This window comes from Schistocerca americana, chromosome X (genome assembly GCF_021461395.2).
Source record: "Schistocerca americana isolate TAMUIC-IGC-003095 chromosome X, iqSchAmer2.1, whole genome shotgun sequence".
Taxonomy (NCBI): domain Eukaryota; kingdom Metazoa; phylum Arthropoda; class Insecta; order Orthoptera; family Acrididae; genus Schistocerca; species Schistocerca americana.
In genome coordinates this window covers 185,203,677-185,221,330 of record NC_060130.1, presented here as the reverse complement: position 1 = coordinate 185,221,330, position 17,654 = coordinate 185,203,677, and the positions used below count along the sequence as shown (strand labels likewise).

Here is a 17,654-nt window from a genome sequence, read left to right as displayed (position 1 = left end):
GTGGCATATCAGAGCGACGACCAGAGCAAGTAGAGAATCAAGAGCAGGACAATAAGTATGATGTAGTTGACGACGAGCGCGTGGGACTCGGTGCCTCCCTTCATGATGGCGGGTAGCTTGCAACTGGCGGGCCTCGGATCTGGCTGCGCGTCACACCCACGCACTCCCACTCCAGAGCCCGCGGCCACACATAGCCGCGCTGACAGCTCCAAACATCCGCACTCCCCTCAAATCCACCGTGACGTTCTTACCTCTCCAGCATTCGACCGAAAAGAAACGACCCCGCTACACTCTTGGTTGGAGCCACCGAGCTGTACTGCGTTCAACCCTTGTCCACTACAGACAACTGAGCTATCCGCAACAGTCACAGTATTATAGCCTTAATTGCATGGAACACCAACTACGGCACTGGTGTCGACCCACAGAGAATATTTAGAATCTAATGTCGTAAAGGACACGATTCCAAGCAATAATATGTACTCGATATTAGTCACCATCAAGAAATAAAAAAGATACTTATTGATTCAACTTATGATGGAACTACAACCATGTATTTCAATTATAAAACAGGTTGCGGATGCTGCGAGTTCGGAAACATTTCACTTTTGCGGGCACAAAGACACCTTTCATTCGTGAAACTTCCTGGCATATTAAAACTGTGTGTCGGACCGAGACTCGAACTCGGGACCTCTGCCTTTCGCGGGCAAGTGCTCTACCATCTGAGCTACCCAAGCACGACTCACTGCCTTACTTGAGCCAGTACCTCGCCTCCTACCTTCCAAACTTTACAGAAGCTCTTCTGCGAACCTGCAGAACTAGCACTCAAGATTATCAGCATGTCGTAAACGGGTGTCTAAACGGGCTTCGCAGACTTCAATGAAAGAATTTTTACCCTTAATTAGATATTTATACACACCTTAGGGTGAGCTTATCTGTTTAAACAATATAAGTACGCCCCATACAAAACTAATTCAACTGCACATGTGTCGACGATAAACTTTAATACAAAGCTGGTTGTGATAGGTTTCAGAAGCAACTGTGTCAGCCCGCTTGCATTCGTCCTCCTACTACTTCTTCTTCTTCTTCTTCTTCTTCTTCTTCTTCTTTTTCTTTCCTTAAGGACCAAGCGTCTTTCTTTCAGTTATTTATGACTATTATATGTTTACAGAAAAATAAACGTCCCCAAATGACAGCGACAGAAATTGTTGCGCGTTCATAAAAATTCTTGACCTTCCTCACAACAAGTGCTAAAAAATATAAACAATGTGCGTTCGTGATTATAAATAGCAATTAATCAAGTTTTGCCTAAATTTTAAAATTTGGTTTGACAACGAAACCCGAACATTAAAATTGTATGTCTAATGAAACTGCGACCACAGAACGTAACTTATCAAAGATATCCAACGAAAAGTAAGTAACTGGATAAAGTTAAATCACGACAAAAGTTGGCTCTAAAATGGATAATGTCTGGTATTAACCAATAACAACACTGCAGAAATTAACTAGGCTGGTGATCATAGCACAAATGCATCGAGCTCAAAGCCCACAAAACGCCAATACGTAGACTTCTTAGATTATTAGAACAACACGAATAATTTGTGTATTCAGTGTGCGACAAATGGATTACACCAGATTTGTGGCTACATTCCAGACTTCCTTGCAGAGATAATTGAACAGACGCTCTTAACGGTACAAAATCGACAAATGTAAAGGTGCCGGCCGGTGTGGCCGAGCGGTTCTAGGCGCTTCAGTCTGGAACCCTTGCCTCGGGCATGGATTTGTGTGATGTCCTTAGGTTAGTTAGGTTTAAGTAGTTCTAAGTTCTAGGGGTCTAATGACCTCAGATGTTAAGTCCCACAGTGCTCAGAGCTATTTGAACCATTAAAAAATATAAAAAAAATGTGAAGGTAATTTTCGCATTACCCAAAGGATGTGTGAAAGGATCGTTACTGTTTACAACGTATATAAATGATCTGACACTGTTCACAAATGATACAGCTATCTACAAGAAAGTAGCAACGCGAGAAGACAGTATCGATTTGCAAAATGATCTGCAGAGAATTGATGAATGGTGCAGACTCTGACGGTTGACGCTGAATGTAAGTAAATGTAAGTAAATGTAACATATTGCGCATACACAGGAAAAGAAATCCACTACTGTACAACTACACTCCTTATGACAAATTGCTAGAAACAGTGCATACCGTGAAGTATCTAGGACTAACTATCCACAGCGACCTTACGTAGAATGATCGGATAAAACAAATAGTAGGAAAAGCAGATGCCAGTCTGAGATGCATAGGAAGAATCTTAAGGTAATGTAATTCATCCATGAAGGAAGTGAGGAATACTTCAAAGATATTCTGTCAGAACTAAGGACATCGTCGGGAAAGCCATCCGTGACATAATTCTTCTATCTGGTGTGCAAGATGTTTGAGACAGGTAAAATAACCCCAGACTTTCACGAAGAATGTAATAATTCCAATTCCACGAAAAGCAGGTGCTGACAGGTGTGAATATTACCAAACTATCAGTTTAACAAGTCACGGTTACGAAATACTATTTATTTACAGAAGAACGAAAAACTGGTAGAACCTGACCTTAGAGAAGATCAGTTTGCATCCCAGAAAAATGTAGTAATACGCGAGGCAATACCAAAGCTATGACTTCTCTTATAAGATAGGTTAAGGGAAGGCAAACTTACGTTTATAGCATTTTTAGACTTAGAAAACGCTTTTGACGATGTTGATCGCAAAACACTCTTTGAAATTCTGAAGGTAGCAGGCGTAAAATACAGAGTGCAAAGGGTAGTAACAACTTGTACAGAAAACAGAGAGCAGTTATAAGACACGAAGGACTTGTGAGGCAAGCAGTGGTTGAGAGTGGAGTGTGACAGAGTTTAGCACATCCCCGATGTTATTCAATCTGTAAATTGAGCAAGCAGTAAAGGATACAAGAGACGACTTTCGAGAAAGGATTTAAATTCAAGGAGAAGGAATAAAAACTTTGGCCGATCAGTGTAATTCTGCCAGAGACAGCAAAAGACTTGGAGGAGCATTTGGACGAAATGGATAGTGTCTTGAAAGATAAACATAAACAAAAGCATTACAAGGATAAAGGAACGTAGTCGAATTAAATCAGGTGCCGAGCCTGTCCTCACATATGAACTGTCTGCCATCATGGCACGACTGACTGACTGACTTTCAGCTGCGATACAGTATGAACCGTGTGGTCTCGTGATTGAAAACACTGCTTGGCATACCACATGCGAAGTCGAGAAGCAGCACCCCCAACTCCACTGAGTAGACACTCCTTGTAATCTTCCATTGTGAGACCCACTGGGGCCACACGATGCACATCCTTACACCGCCTTTGAGTGGCACCTGTATCTGTAAATTTTCGATCTGAGCCTCAAAAAACTGCACAATCTGCGGCCCACTCACTTCGTCTTTCATCGGGCCGATAATCTTGTTTTGACTTCTTATGTCATAAGGATTATCAGCCACATATCCTCACGTGTCAAATGTGTGGGCTCGGATTCTACCTCTCAAATCTTAGTAGGTCTTCGAGTTTAATAGGAAATAAGATGCCGTTGAAGTTATAACGCTCCGATGTCTTAGAAATACGGTGGATTCTTGTATGATCAGGATTAAACTGTAATTTCTATCGCTACGCAGAAGCAGATACACAAAGCGAAATACATCCCCCTCAGCAGGACTTTGGAAACTAACACAATGGTGTCCAAAATTAAGGCAACAAACCGCTACTTCCCCGCCCTGTATCTAATTCGCGACACTATCATACAACTGTCAATCCGACGTCCGTACGATCGTATCATGCACGGAAGATAGCATTCCCGTCAACGGACAACCATGCCAACGATGACGTCAGGACACCTATGAAACGAACTATTGTTTACCGGCTAGTCCCACATTCGCAATCGCTGTGTGCACAGTCACAGACGGTGCAGTATGGCACAGAGAAGATGTCTACCAGACTTTCTGCAATGGGGGGCCAGAGAAAGAAAGGAAGCGCGACAGTCACAAACTGATGTAACCCGATGGCTTAATGTGAATGGTTCTGTTGTTTCTCAGATGTGGCGACAGTGTATACAAACCGAAACTGTATCCTGAAGATCAGGGCCCAGCTGACCACTTGTGACTTCAGAAGAGGACAATTATTTGGTTGTAAGAGCACGACAGTACCGCCTCAGTACTGCACGGCAATTGGCATGTGAAGTCGCAGTATCCACTGAACGTGTGGTATTGAGGCAAACAGTGTGCAGAAGGATTCAGCAGAGTGGCCTTTATTGTCGTTGTATGTCTACCTTTGAGTTGTCTTCACAGAAGGAACGTATAGAGTGGAGTCATCGACATGCCACCTGGGCAGTAGAACAGTGGGCCAATATTGTTCTCACAGATGAGACTCGACTTAGTCTGGAGAGTGATTCTCAATGGATTCGCATCTGGGGGGAACGTGGAACACGATTTCGGGACCTAAACATTATGGAAAGTGACCGATATTGAGGAGTATCCCTAATAGTGTGGGTAGGGATTATGTTGACCACTCGCACCCCTCTTCATGAAATTATACCGGTGATTCGGCAAGGTTTAACTGCTGTCAGGTATCGTGACGAGATCTTTGGCCCCCATCTGCGGTTGTTGCAAGGTGCTGTGGGCTCAGACTTCGTACTTATGAACGATAATGGTCGACCTCATAGAGTACGGGTGGTTGATGTTTTCTTGGAAACGGAAGATAGTGCACGCCTGTTATGGCTTGCTCGCTCTCCCAATTTCAGTCCCATGGAGCATGTCTGGGATGTTTTTTTTTTTTTTTTTTTTTTTTTTTTGTGGTTTTCGGGCGCACAACTTCAATGGTCATTAGCGCCCTGACTACTCTAAGAATGCACCGCGAGGCACAAGTTGACAACAACAACTAAAAGGGAAAACACAATAAAAGACAGACTGACAGGCATAGGATTAAAAAACATCATCAAATGTCCTTAGCGAGGTGTGTCAAATTGATAAAACAAAGAACACGAGCAGCTGCTCGTGGGTCATCCGCTAAAATGGCATCGAAAGTATTAGGCAGGTTAAGATCGAGGCGCAGTGTGTTAAGATCAGGACAGGACATTAAAATGTGTCTAACCGTCAGCAAGTGCCCACATGGGCAGAACGGCGCCGGCGCAGCCGTCAGCAGATGGCGATGGCTGAACCGGCAGTGTCCAATTCTTAACCTTGCTAAAACGGTCTGGGATGTAGACGGGTTGCAACACGTCAGCATCCACCAACCACTCTCCAAGAGTGCGAGCAGCTCTGCAGGAAGAATGAGCGTTATTGTCTCAACATGAGAGTGATGACATAATTCACAGCACGCCTCATCGTTGTAAGGCCTGTATTGCTGCCAGAGGTGATCACACCCCACACTGAGCTCATTAACCACTTGTCGGAATGTGTGTGCAAATCCGTTAAGTTGGAAAAAAAACGAAGAACGTTTTTGTCTACCATTACGCATGTTGCAGTTGTTTACGTTCCGTATTCTTTACGCTGTTTCTAAATGGTTCAAATGGCTCTGAGCACTATGGGACTTAACTTCTGAGGTCATCAGTCCCCTAGAACTTAGAACTACTTAAACCTAACTAACCTAAGGACATCGCACACATCCATGCCCGAGGCAGGATTCGAACCCGCGGCCGTAGCGGTGCGCGGTTCCAGACTGTAGGGCCTAGAACCGCTCGGCCACTCCGGCCGCCTCAGCTGTATCATTACACATTTATTGTCTTACGACCGGTTTCGTTCATGCCGAGTTGTGTCTCAGTCATGGCATAAATGGTCAGGTTGTCGTGGGTATTGTTGTTTAGACATCGTAATTGTAATTACATGGCTTCACTCCAGCTGGGAGTGCCGTCTTGCTGAAAATGGGTCCGTCCACTAATAAGCACTAGTTTTGGAAGCAGGACAGTTGGAGGAGCCTGAGCCTGATCCTGATTAGGAAGCGAGAGAGGAGGGTTGTTCCTGGCGCTCATCTGCAGAAGCGTTCACAAATTTCCACCGACGTGCTGGGATTTGTTTGCTGTGGGCGGGATGCCTCTTCCTGGGTGCTTGCTTTCATAATAGTGATCTTTCCACCAGCAACCAAGTCGGTCGTCAGAGAATATTACGCCTAAAATATTGTGCGGCCGCAGCCATACTCCATGTAACAGCGTTGAGGTGTGGACTACCCCAACAGAAGCCACGCCGTCGTCCTGCTGCTGAGTTATACCCTTGCTTGGATCTATCTGCCTCGAATTTTTTGTTTTTTTTTTTGTTTGGGGTTTAAGGGCGCTCAACTACTGAGCTCATTAGCGCCCAGTCTAGTAAAACTCAAGGAGGGGGGGGGGGGGGGGGGGGGGACACCAGAAAGTTCTTACAAAGATGCAGATAAAATAAGTGAAAGAGTTAGATGTCTTTGGACAAGCCAGTCAAATTAATAAAACGAAGAACACGAGCAGCTGCTCGAGCGTCATCAGCTAAAATATCCTGTAAAGTAGATGGCAGAGACAGGACAACACGAGATTGACTAAAACGGGGACAAGACAATAAAACATGGCGCACTGTCAAGGCATCACCACAAGGGCACTGCGGGGCTGGGTCACCGGAGAGCAGGTAGCGGTGGCTAAACCGACAATGCCCAATCCGCAACCTGGTCAGAAGGACCTCTTCTCGCCGAGATGGTCGGGAGGAGGTTGTCCAAGCAGTTGGGAACGGTTTTACAGCCCGGAGCTTGTTTCCTTGAAGTGATCACCAAGTATCCCACCACAACGACACAAGCCTCTTACAAGCAACCCCACTAATTTCCGATGACGGGACACAATGGGAGGCTGGCCGAGGCAGGAGGACGGCAGCCTTGGCTGCAGCATCAGCAGCCTCATTCCCAGGCACTCCCACATGGCCGGGAACCCACAGAAAGCTGACAGGAGAGCCATCCTCAGCAAAAGAATGGAGGGACTGCTGGATCCGTTGCACCAAGGGATGTACCGGATATGGAGCTCCAAGGCTCTGAAGAGCACTGAGTGAATCAGAGCAGAGTACATACGATGAATGGCGGTGGCGGCGGGCATACTGAACGGCCTGATAGAGAGCAAAAAGCTCGGCCGTAAAGCTGGAACACTGGTCGAGGAGCCGGTATTTAAAAGTGACGGCCCCGACGACAAAGGCACAGCCGACACCATCGTCAGTTTTGGAGCTATCAGTGTAAATAAAGGTGTGACTGTCAAGTCGCGCACGAAGTTCGACAAACCGTGAGCAATACACTGCAGCCGGAGTACCCTCCTTCGGGAGCGAGCTAAGGTCGAGATAAATATGAACCGGAGGCTGGCGCCAAGGTGGTGTCGGGCTCTCACCCTCTCTGAAGGTGGTAGGGAGTGCAAAATCCAATTGTCGAAGCAGGCGACGAAAGCGGACTCCAGGGGGCAGCAGGGCAGACACATACAACCCATACTGACGGTCGAGAGAATCGGCGAAGTAGGACTGATAAGAGGGGTGGTCGGGCATTGACAACAGCCGGCAGGCATACCGACAAAGCAGTACGTCGCGCCGGTAGGTCAATGGTAATTCGGCGGCTTCAGCATAAAGACTCTCGGCGGGACTAGTGTAGAATGCTCCGGTCGCAAGACGTAACCCCCAATGGTGGATGGAGTTGAGACGGCGTAAGAGGGATGGCCGAGCAGACGAGGCTCCCATAATCCAGCTTCGATCGGACTATGGACCGATACAAGCGAAGCAGGATAGTGTGATCCGCTCCCCAAGATGAACTACTAAGAACTCTGTGGACATTAAGGGAACGTGTACAACGGGCAGCCAAATAAGAGACGTGCGGAGATCAACAAAGTTTCCTGTCCAGCGTGAGCCCTAGAAACTTAGTTGTTTCCACGAACGGGAGAACAACGGGACCGAGATGTAAGGATGGCGGAAGGAACGCTTTATATCGCCAAAAGTTGATGCAAACCGTCTTCTCTTCAGAGAACCGGAAGCCATTTGCCACATTCCATGAGTATAGGCTGTCTAGACAACGCTAAAGGCAGCGCTCCAGGAGGCATGTTCTCTGGGCACTGAAGTACATCGCGAAGTCATCGACAAAAAGAGAGCCTGAGACATTAGGTGGAATGCAATCCATAATTGGATTGATCGCTATGGCAAAAAGGGCTACGCTCAAGACGGAGCCCTGAGGCACTCCGTTCTCCTGGAAGAAGACGTCGGACAATACGGAACCTACACGTACCCTAAACTTTCGATCTGTTAAAAAGGAATCAATAAAAAGGGGCAGGCGACCGCGTAGACCCCACCTGTGCATGGTGCGGAAAATACCCCCTCGCCAACAGGTATCATAAGCCTTCTCCAAATCGAAGAACACGGCTACCGTTTTGCGCTTTCGCAAAAAGTTGTTCATGATGAATGTCGACAAGGTCACAATGTGGTGAACAGCGGAGCGGCGGCGACGAAAGCCGCATTGAACATTGGTAAGCAGCCGTCGAGATTCAAGAATCTAAACTAACCGAGCGTTAACCATGCGCTCCATCACCTTACAGACACAGCTTGTAAGAGAAATTGGGCGGTAACTAGAAGGAAGGTGTCTATCCTTCCCGGGTTTGGGTATAGGAACAACGACAGCGTCACGCCAACGCATGGGGACTTAACCTTCGGTCCAGACGCGATTGTACGTACGAAGAAGGAAGCTTTTGCCTGCCGGAGAAAGGTGTGCCAGCATCTGAACGTGAATGGCATCTGGCCCCGGAGCAGAGGACCGGGACAGTGCAAGTGCACGTTCGAGTTCCCGCATAGTAAAGGGGGCATTATAATTTTCCAGATTCAGCGAGTGGAAGGAAGGTCGCCGAGCATCTTCTGCCTCTTTCCTGGGAAGGAAGGCAGGGTGGTAATGGGCGGAGCTTGAAACCTCCGCGAAAAAGCGGCCGAAGGCGTTGGAGACATCCACAGGATCAACAAGGACCTCATTACCGGAAGTCAGGCCAGGTACCGAGGAGTGGGCCTTAATGCCCGACAGCCGGCGCAGGCCACTCCACACGACAGAAGAGGGAGTAAAACTGTTAAAGGAGCTGGTGAAAGAGGCCCATCAAGCTTTTTTGCTGTCTTTGATGACTCTACGGCATTGCGCTCGGAGTCGTTTGTATCCAATACAATTCGCCAACGTAGGATGGCGGCGAAAGGTGCGTAAAGCACGTCGTCGAGCACGGATAGCGTCTCTACAAGCCTCATTCCACCAGGGGACGGAAACGCGACGTGAAGAAGAGGTAGTACGAGGAATGGAACGTTCGGCAGCATTGATGATAACAGCCGTGAGGTATTCGACCCGACTGTCACAACTGAGAAAATCGTGGTCCGGAAAGGTCGCCAGGGAGGAGTAAAGTCCCCAGTCAGCTTTCGGTATGTTCCAGCTCGAAGGGCGTGGGGATGGGGTGTGGTGCAGGAGACGAACGACACAGGGGAAGTGGTCGCTCGAATAGGTGTCAGAAAGGACATACCACTCGAATCGATGGGCAAGAGTGGTAGAACAGATCGAGAGGTCCAAGTGGGAGTAGGTATGAGTAAAGTCCGAGAGGAAAGTCGGGGCGCCAGTACTGAGGCAGACAAGATTGAGATGGTTGAAGACATCCGCCAAGAGGGAGCCTCTCTGACAGGATGCAGGAGAGCCCCAAAGGGGATGATGGGCATTGAAGTCGCCAAACAATAAAAACGGCGGAGGAAGCTGAACAATCAGGTGCATCAGGTCAGCCCGACTAACTGCGAATGACGATGGAGTGTAGACGGTACAAACAGAAAAAGTAAAAGCAGAAAGAGTAATATGGACAGCTATTGCTTGGAGTGAGGTGGTCAATGGGATGGGATGGTAATAGACATCGTCCCGAACGAGCAACATGACCCCACCATGAGCTGGAATACCGTCCACAGGGGTGAGGTCAGACCACTCCAAGATATAGTGGGTAAAAGCAATACGGTCAGTTGGGCGCAACTTGGTTTCCTGGAGACCAAGGACCAGCGGACAGTGCAGGCGGAGGAGCAGTTGTAATTCCTCCCGATTAGATCGAATACTTCTTATGTTCCAATGTAACAAAGCCATCGCTAGTCAGAAAAAAGGGGGAACGAAACGAGTGAAGAGCTGGTCACCTCGACGGCCGCGGAGGGCCAGGTTTCGAGGGAACAACGCTACAACCGGCGGGAGGGGGATCCTATTCCATCAAGTCGTCGCCAGCTGCGGCCGCTTTCCTGGGTTGCGTAGGAGGGACAGCATCATTCGCCAACGAGAGGCCAGCTGAGCGCCTGGCAGCAGAGCGTCCCGGCGAAACTGAGGACGGCCGGGAGCAGCGACTCACGGATGGAGCGTCAGACGAAACGCGCCGGAGTGGAGAGGAGGATAAAGACATCTTCTGGGAGGCCTTCTTGGAAGTCCGATGAGGCACGGGGATGGTGGGCTGGACCCGAAGAAGGTCCTCACGCGCGGGGTCCGTTTTGGAACGCCGGACCTCGGAAAGCGGTGTCCGGAACGTTTCCCCGATGGACGCCTGAGAAGAGGATCGCTTCTCAGGTGGCGGAGGGGGAGGAGGAGGAAGGGCGGCCCCTGGGGCAGAGGGGGCAGGGGCCGCGAGGGAGGAGGATTTGGAAGGGAGGGATTTGGGAGGCAGAGGCATAGACCCCGGATGGGGTGAGGAGGTGGAGGGGGGACAGGATAGGGGTGAGGATACTGTGGAAGGAGTGGACATGACTGAGGCAAACGAAGTTGTCAACGTCACGGGATGGAGGCTGTCATACTTCTTCCTGGCCTCAGAATAAGAGAGGCGATCCAAAGTTTTTAATTCTTGAATCTTCTTCTCCATCTGATATGTGGGGCAGTCTAAAGATCTAGGCAAGTGGATGCCAGGACAATTGACGCACCGAGGTGGTGGGGTGCATGTATGTTCCTCACGAAGAGGACGTCCACAATCGCCACAAAGGGGCTCAGCCTCACACCGTGACGACATGTGCCCAAAGCGCAAAAACCGAAAGCAGCGCATAGGAGGCGGGACGTAAGGTCGCACGTCGCACCGGTAGCACATCACCTTTACCTTCTCTGGGAGAACGTCCCCCTCGAAGGCGAGGATAAAGGCCCCGGTGTCGATGCGACGGTCTTTGGGGCCGCGCTGGACTCGCCGGACGAAATGCACGCCTCGGCGCTCCAGATTGGCCCTGAGCTCCTCATCAGATTGCAGCAGGAGGTCCCGATGAAAAATAACCCCCTGCGTCCTATTCAGTGCCAGATGCAGGACAATGGACACTGGGTCGGTCGCACGCCTGGAGCGCCGCCGACTGAGTGGCGGAGGTGATCTTTATAAGAACGGACCCCGAACGCATTTTACTGAGAGCCTCGATTTCCCCGAAGATGTCCTCGATGTGCTGGACAAAGAACATGGGCTTGGAGGTGGCGAACGTCCCCCCATCGGTCCGAGAACAGACTAAATAACAGGGGAAGTACTTCGCCCCAAGCCGGCGGGCCTGTCCTTCCTCCCAGGGAGTGGCCAAGGAGGAAAGGGCAGGAGAACCAGAACCAGAGACGGTACCTTTCTTTTTAAAAGACTCGACCGCAGAGCGACCCGATACATGTTGACGTTTCATCTGCGAAACGTCCGCCCCCATACCACCCAATCCGACCAGGGGCTCTCCTCAGGGGCGCCACCCAGCCTCAGCAAGGGCCACCTGGCAGGATGACCATTGCCGGGAGTCCTGATGCCCCAAGGAGACGGGCATCTACTCCTTGGCCGAGGTGGGGAGGGTGCAGCTCAGGTATCGGCAGTACGATCCCTGTGTTGTCAGGGGGCTACAACGTAGAGGGTACATGACGACCCCACCACAACGGGCTGGCTACCGTGCTGGATTTCGGGTGCCATGGAAAGTCCATCATGATCGTAGGTGCAGATGGGGACGCACTATGGGCGTAACTTGTGCAACCCATCAGGCGTTTAGGCCCAATTTGAGGAATAGTGGGTGTTGTTACAACGCTGTTACAATGCTGACTGCCAATGTCTTAGTGCACTGAGGACCAGTGAGACACCACGTAAGGTGTCCTTCCCCAAAAGGCTCGTACTTCTGCAGAATTTTGAAAAATGGAGGTCAAACCCCAAGGGGGACCATCATATGGAAGGCCGAAACGGTTGAAACTCCTTTTAGTCGCCTCTTACGACAGGCAGGAATACCTCGGGCCTATTCTTACCCTGGACCCGCAGGGGGCCTGCCTCGAATGACCCACAGTGGCTGGAGATACTTATAGGCTCTCTAGATGCATATTTTCAAGCGGTCGTTACTTCTACCAATAGGGGAACGTTTCCAAACATATATCCATTAAAATTGCTACACCACGAAGATGACGTTCTACAGATGCGAAATTTAACCGACAAGAAGAAGATGCTGAGATATGCAAAAGATTAGCTTTTCAGAGCATTCACACAACGTGCTGACATAAGGAAACTTTCTAACCGATTTCTCATACACAAACAGCAGTTGACCGGCGTTGCCTGGTGAAACGTTGTTGTGATGCCTCGTGTAAGGAGGACCATCACGTTTCCGACTTTGATAAAATGGTTCAAATAGCTCTGAGCACTATGGGACTTAACACCTGTTGTCATCAGTCCCCTAGAACTTAGAACTACTTAAACCTAACTAACCTAAGGACATCACACACATTCATGACCGAGGCAGGATTCGAACCTGCGACCGTAGCGGTCACGCGGTTCCACAATGAAGCGCCTAGAACCGCACGGCCACACCGGCCGGCCTTTGATAAGGATCGGATTGTAGCCTATCGCGACACTGGTGCCCGCGTTGGTCGAGATCCAATGACTGTTAGCAGAATATGGAATCGGTCGGTTCAAGAGGGTAATACGGAACGCCATGCTGGATCCCAACGGCCTCGTATCACTAGCAGTCGAGATGACAGGCATCTTGTCCGTATGGCTGTAACGGACCGTGCAGCCACGTCTCGATCCCTGAGTCAACAGGTGGGGACGTTTGCAAGACAACAAACATCTGCACGAACATTTCGACGACGTTTGCAGCAGCATGGACTATCAGCTCGGAGACCATGGCTGCGGTTACCCTTGACGCTGCATCACAGACAGGAGCGCCTGCGATGGTGTACTCAACGACGAACCTAGGTGCACGAATGGCAAAACATCATTTTTTCGGATGAATCCAGGTTCTGTTTACAGCATCATGATGGTCGCATCCGTGTTTGGCGTCTTCGCGGTGAACGCATATTGGAAGCGTGTATTCGTCATCGCCATACTGGCGTATCACCCGTCGTGATGGTATGGGGTGCCACTGGTTACACGTCTCGGTCATCGCATTGACGGCGCTTTGAACAGTGGACGTTACATTTCAGATGTGTTACGACCCGTGGCTCTACCCTTCATTCGATCCCTGCGAAACCCTACATTTCAGCAGGATAATGCACGGCCGCATGTTGCAAGTCCCGTACGGGCCTTTCTGGATACAGAAAATGTTTTGACTGCTGCCCTGGGCAGCACATTCTCCAGATCTCTCACCAACTGAAAAGGTCTGGTCAATGGTGGCCGAGCAACTGTCTCATCACAATATGCCAGTTACTACTCTTGATGAACTGTGGTATCGTTTTGAAGCTGCATGGGCAGCTGTACCTGTACACGCCATCCAAGCTCTGTTTGACTCAATGCTCAGGCGTATCAAGGGCGTTATTACGGCCAGAGGTGGTTGTTCTGGGTACTGATTTCTCAGGATCTATGCACCCAAATTGCGTGAAAATGTAATCAGTTGTCAGTTCTAGTATAATATATTTGTCTAATGAATATCCCCGTTTATCATCTGCATTTCTTCTTTGTGTAGCAGTTTTAATGGCCAGTAGTGTACACACACACACACACACACACACACACACACACACTAGTAATGTAGGAATCACTTAGCAATGATAAAAATTCAAGACTGAAGGACATATGCTGTTGCGTAATTGGCTGAAAGTATAGTGACGTTGACAGTAGTGGAAAGTAACTCATGTAATTGGAAAATGGTTGAAAATTTGGGGTATTGTAAGAATGTGGAAAAATAAACAACACAGGGGAAAATTTTGAAAAATGATAGTACTTACGTATGTGCCCGATGAGAGTACTCTCATATCCGCCTGGGTGTGGTCTCTGCTGGTGCCTCGAATGACGAGAATCGCGTAATATTAAATTTGATTTGTTATTAAAAAATACCCATACCCTACACTTAGAGTGACATGACTTAACGGCGTTACAATGTTATTAAGTTGTTATTAAGGAACAGTCACGACCTGGTCCTCCCCCTGCGCAGCACAGCTCCAGAAGGAAGCCACCCTTTCCCGTGCTCCAGTTACAAATACAGGAGGGGGAGAGGGTGCTTCAGCATTACTGGTCCAGTGGAGCGGTAGCCTGACACTCGAAGTCCTTATCAGTGAGTTTGAGATACGATAGCTATCTCAACTCGTTCTCTCCCTGCTTGCCCCTGTTCCTTTAAATCACGTTATCTGCCCCTTTAAATGACGCCCCTATAAATCGCGTCCCTTTCAATCTAAAACTGGTGCTGGTATCCTATTATCGAGTGAATTCAAGAGTCTGATTCTTTACGACGATGTGTAGAGTCTCTTGTCGAAGTATGGTGAAGTACAGCGGAAACTTCATTAAATACATCTTTTGGACATGTTATATTGTATCAGTGTTCTACACACTTGCTCAGTTCTGTGTATCATTACAGACCCTGTAAGCACCCAGCTTCATTCATTTTTTATTAGAATTTGAAGCCATTTTGACTATTTCTCGACCGTGACTGTCTCAAGAAATATGTACAGGTTTTTAACGACCACTACCTGTCACAAAATTTGATAACTAATGTATTATTTATTTATTGTGCGACATGTTTCGCGGGATTACCTCGTCATCAGGCTCTATTGCATTACAAGAGCCCAGCCAAAGATCCATAAACCTAATTCCCTACCACATCAACTGTCAATATTATAAATCATCCAGGCTACAAAGTTACACATAAGCAGCATTCAATTTTACAAAAAGAATATAAATTTAAAACCCCTTTATCAGTGAAAAATAGCTACCATTCAATTCAAAGTATTAAAGATCATCTCTCATCCAAAGCAAAGCTCATCTCCTTTGACATAGCAACTTATATACCAGCATAGCCATCAAAGAATCCATAGATATAATCAAATATAATTTATTAAAAGGCCAGACTACGTCCACAGCTGAAGTAGTTGAAATAACAGAATTGCTAGAGCTTGTCCTTTCACACAATTATTTTACCAAATGTACAAACAAGATGAAGACCTAGCAATGGGAAGTCCTCTAAGTGGAATCATTGCAGAAATTTTCATAAACCAAATTGAAAATGAACTACTCAACAACAAAGACTTGATAACCCACAAAATTGTACACTACTGCAGATATGTTGATGACAAATTCATTGTATACAATGTAACTAATGAAGAAATAGAAACTCTAATAAACAGGTTCAATAATTTACACAACAACATCCAGTTCACAATAGAACACGAGAAAGATAACAAAATTAATTTTCTAGACATGACAATAACTAACACAGACCAAACCCTAAATATCAATGTATACAGAAAACCAACATACACAGACACTGTCATTAATAAATCTTCCACACATACCAACTCACATAAACAAGCTGCATTTAGATCCTTCTTAAACAGAGCACAGAAATTCGCACTTAATGCTGCCGACTATGAGACAGAAATGAACAATATGAAATACATTGCACATAATCATGGCTATCACGAACATGAAATAGACACACTTTCCCAATGCACAACAAAAACTGACAACAATCAACAGGACACAGCTTCCTCACACAACACCCAAAAACCCAAGTACACTACTGGCCAATAAAATTGCTACACCAAGAAGATGACGTGCTACAGACACGAAATTAAACAGACAGGAAGAAGATGCTGTGATATGCAAATGATTAGCTTTTCAGAGCATTCACACAAGGTTGGCGCCGGTGGCGACACCTACAACGTGCTGACATGAGGAAAGTTCCAACCGATTTCTCATACACAAACAGCAGCTGACCGGCGTTGCCTGGTGAAACGTTGTTGTAATGCCTCATGTAAGGAGGACAAATTACTATCACGTTTCCGACTTTGATAAAGGTCGGATTGTAGCTTATCGCGATTGCGGTTTATCGTATCGCGTCACTGCTGCTCGCGTTGGTCGAGATCCAATGACTGTTAGCAGAATATGGAATCGGTCGGTTCAAGAGGGTAATACGGAACGCCGTGCTGGATCCCAACGGCCTCGTACCACTAGCAGTCGAAATAACAGGCATCTTATCCGCATGGCTGTAACGGATCGTGCAGCCAAGTCTCGATCCCTGAGTCAACAGATGGGGACGTTTATAAGACAACAACCATCTGCACGAACAGTTCGACGACGTTTGCAGCAGCATGGACTATCAGCTTGGAGACCGTGGCTGCGGTTACCCTTGACGCTGCATCACAGACAGGAGCGCCTGCGATGGTGTACTCAACGACGAACCTAGGTGCACGAATGGCAAAACATCATTTTTTCGGATGAATCCAGGTTCTGTTTACAGCATCATGATGCTCGCATCCGTGTTTGGCGACATCACTGTGAACGCACATTGGAAGCGTGTATTCATCATCGTCATACTGGCGTATCACCCGGCGTGATGGTATGGGGTGGCATCGGTTACACGTCTTGTTCGCATTGACGACACTTTGAACAGTGGACGTTACATTTCAGATGTGTTACGACCCGTGGCCCTACCCTTCATTCGATCCCTGCGAAGCCCTACATTTCAGCAGGATAATGTACGACCGCATGTTGCAGGTCCTGTATGGGCTTTTCTGGATACAGAAAATGTTGGACTGCTGTCCTGGCCAGCACATTCTCCAGATCTCTTACCAGTTGAAAACGTCTGGTCAATGGTGGCCGAGCAACTGGATCGTCACAATACGCCAGTCACTACTCTTGATGAACTGTGGTATCGTGTTGAAGCTGTATGGGCAGCTGTTCCTGTACACGCCATCCAAGCTCTGTTTGACTCAATGCCCAGACGTATCAAGGCCGTTATTACGGCCAGATGTGGTTGTTCTGGGTAGTGATTTCTCAGGATCTATGCACTCAAATTGCGTGAAAATGTAATCAGTTGTCAGTTCTAGTATAATATATTTGTCCAATGAAAACCCGTTTATCATCTGCATTTCTTCTTGGTGTAGCAATTTTAATGGCCAGTAGTGTAGATAACGTTACCATATTTAGGTGTCATATCAGAGAAAATAACCAACCTGTTTTAAAAAACAGACGTCAGGATCACCTTTGCCATCAACAACAACTTAAAAAAGAAACTAATAGGTGACATCTCACATCCTACAGAGAAACTGAACAAATCATGAATTTATAAAATTACATGCAGTCATTGCTACAAATATTACATTGGTCAAACAGGAAGAAACTTTAAACGCGGTTTAAAGAACACATTAAGTGTTACAGATTTGGAAACCGAATAAATCAGCTATAGTGAAACACATAAATGAAGCAGGTCATAGTGTTACAATAGACAACGATCTCAAAG

At 47.5% G+C, this 17,654-nt stretch overlaps 1 protein-coding gene across 3 annotated transcripts in view; it reads right to left on the bottom strand.

The window, feature by feature from the left end:
• The window catches only part of LOC124554953 (ligand of Numb protein X 2-like), a 535,718-nt gene that overhangs the window by 473,010 nt on the left and 45,054 nt on the right, over positions 1-17,654 (bottom strand). For 2 of the 3 annotated variants that reach the window (XM_047128654.1, XM_047128657.1), the window contains exon 1: positions 1-117. The exons of the other annotated variant lie outside the window; for it this stretch is intronic. The gene's annotated coding sequence lies outside the window, so the exon portion shown is untranslated. Of the gene's footprint in view, positions 118-17,654 lie in introns of those variants that run through there. 3 annotated transcript variants of the gene reach the window in all.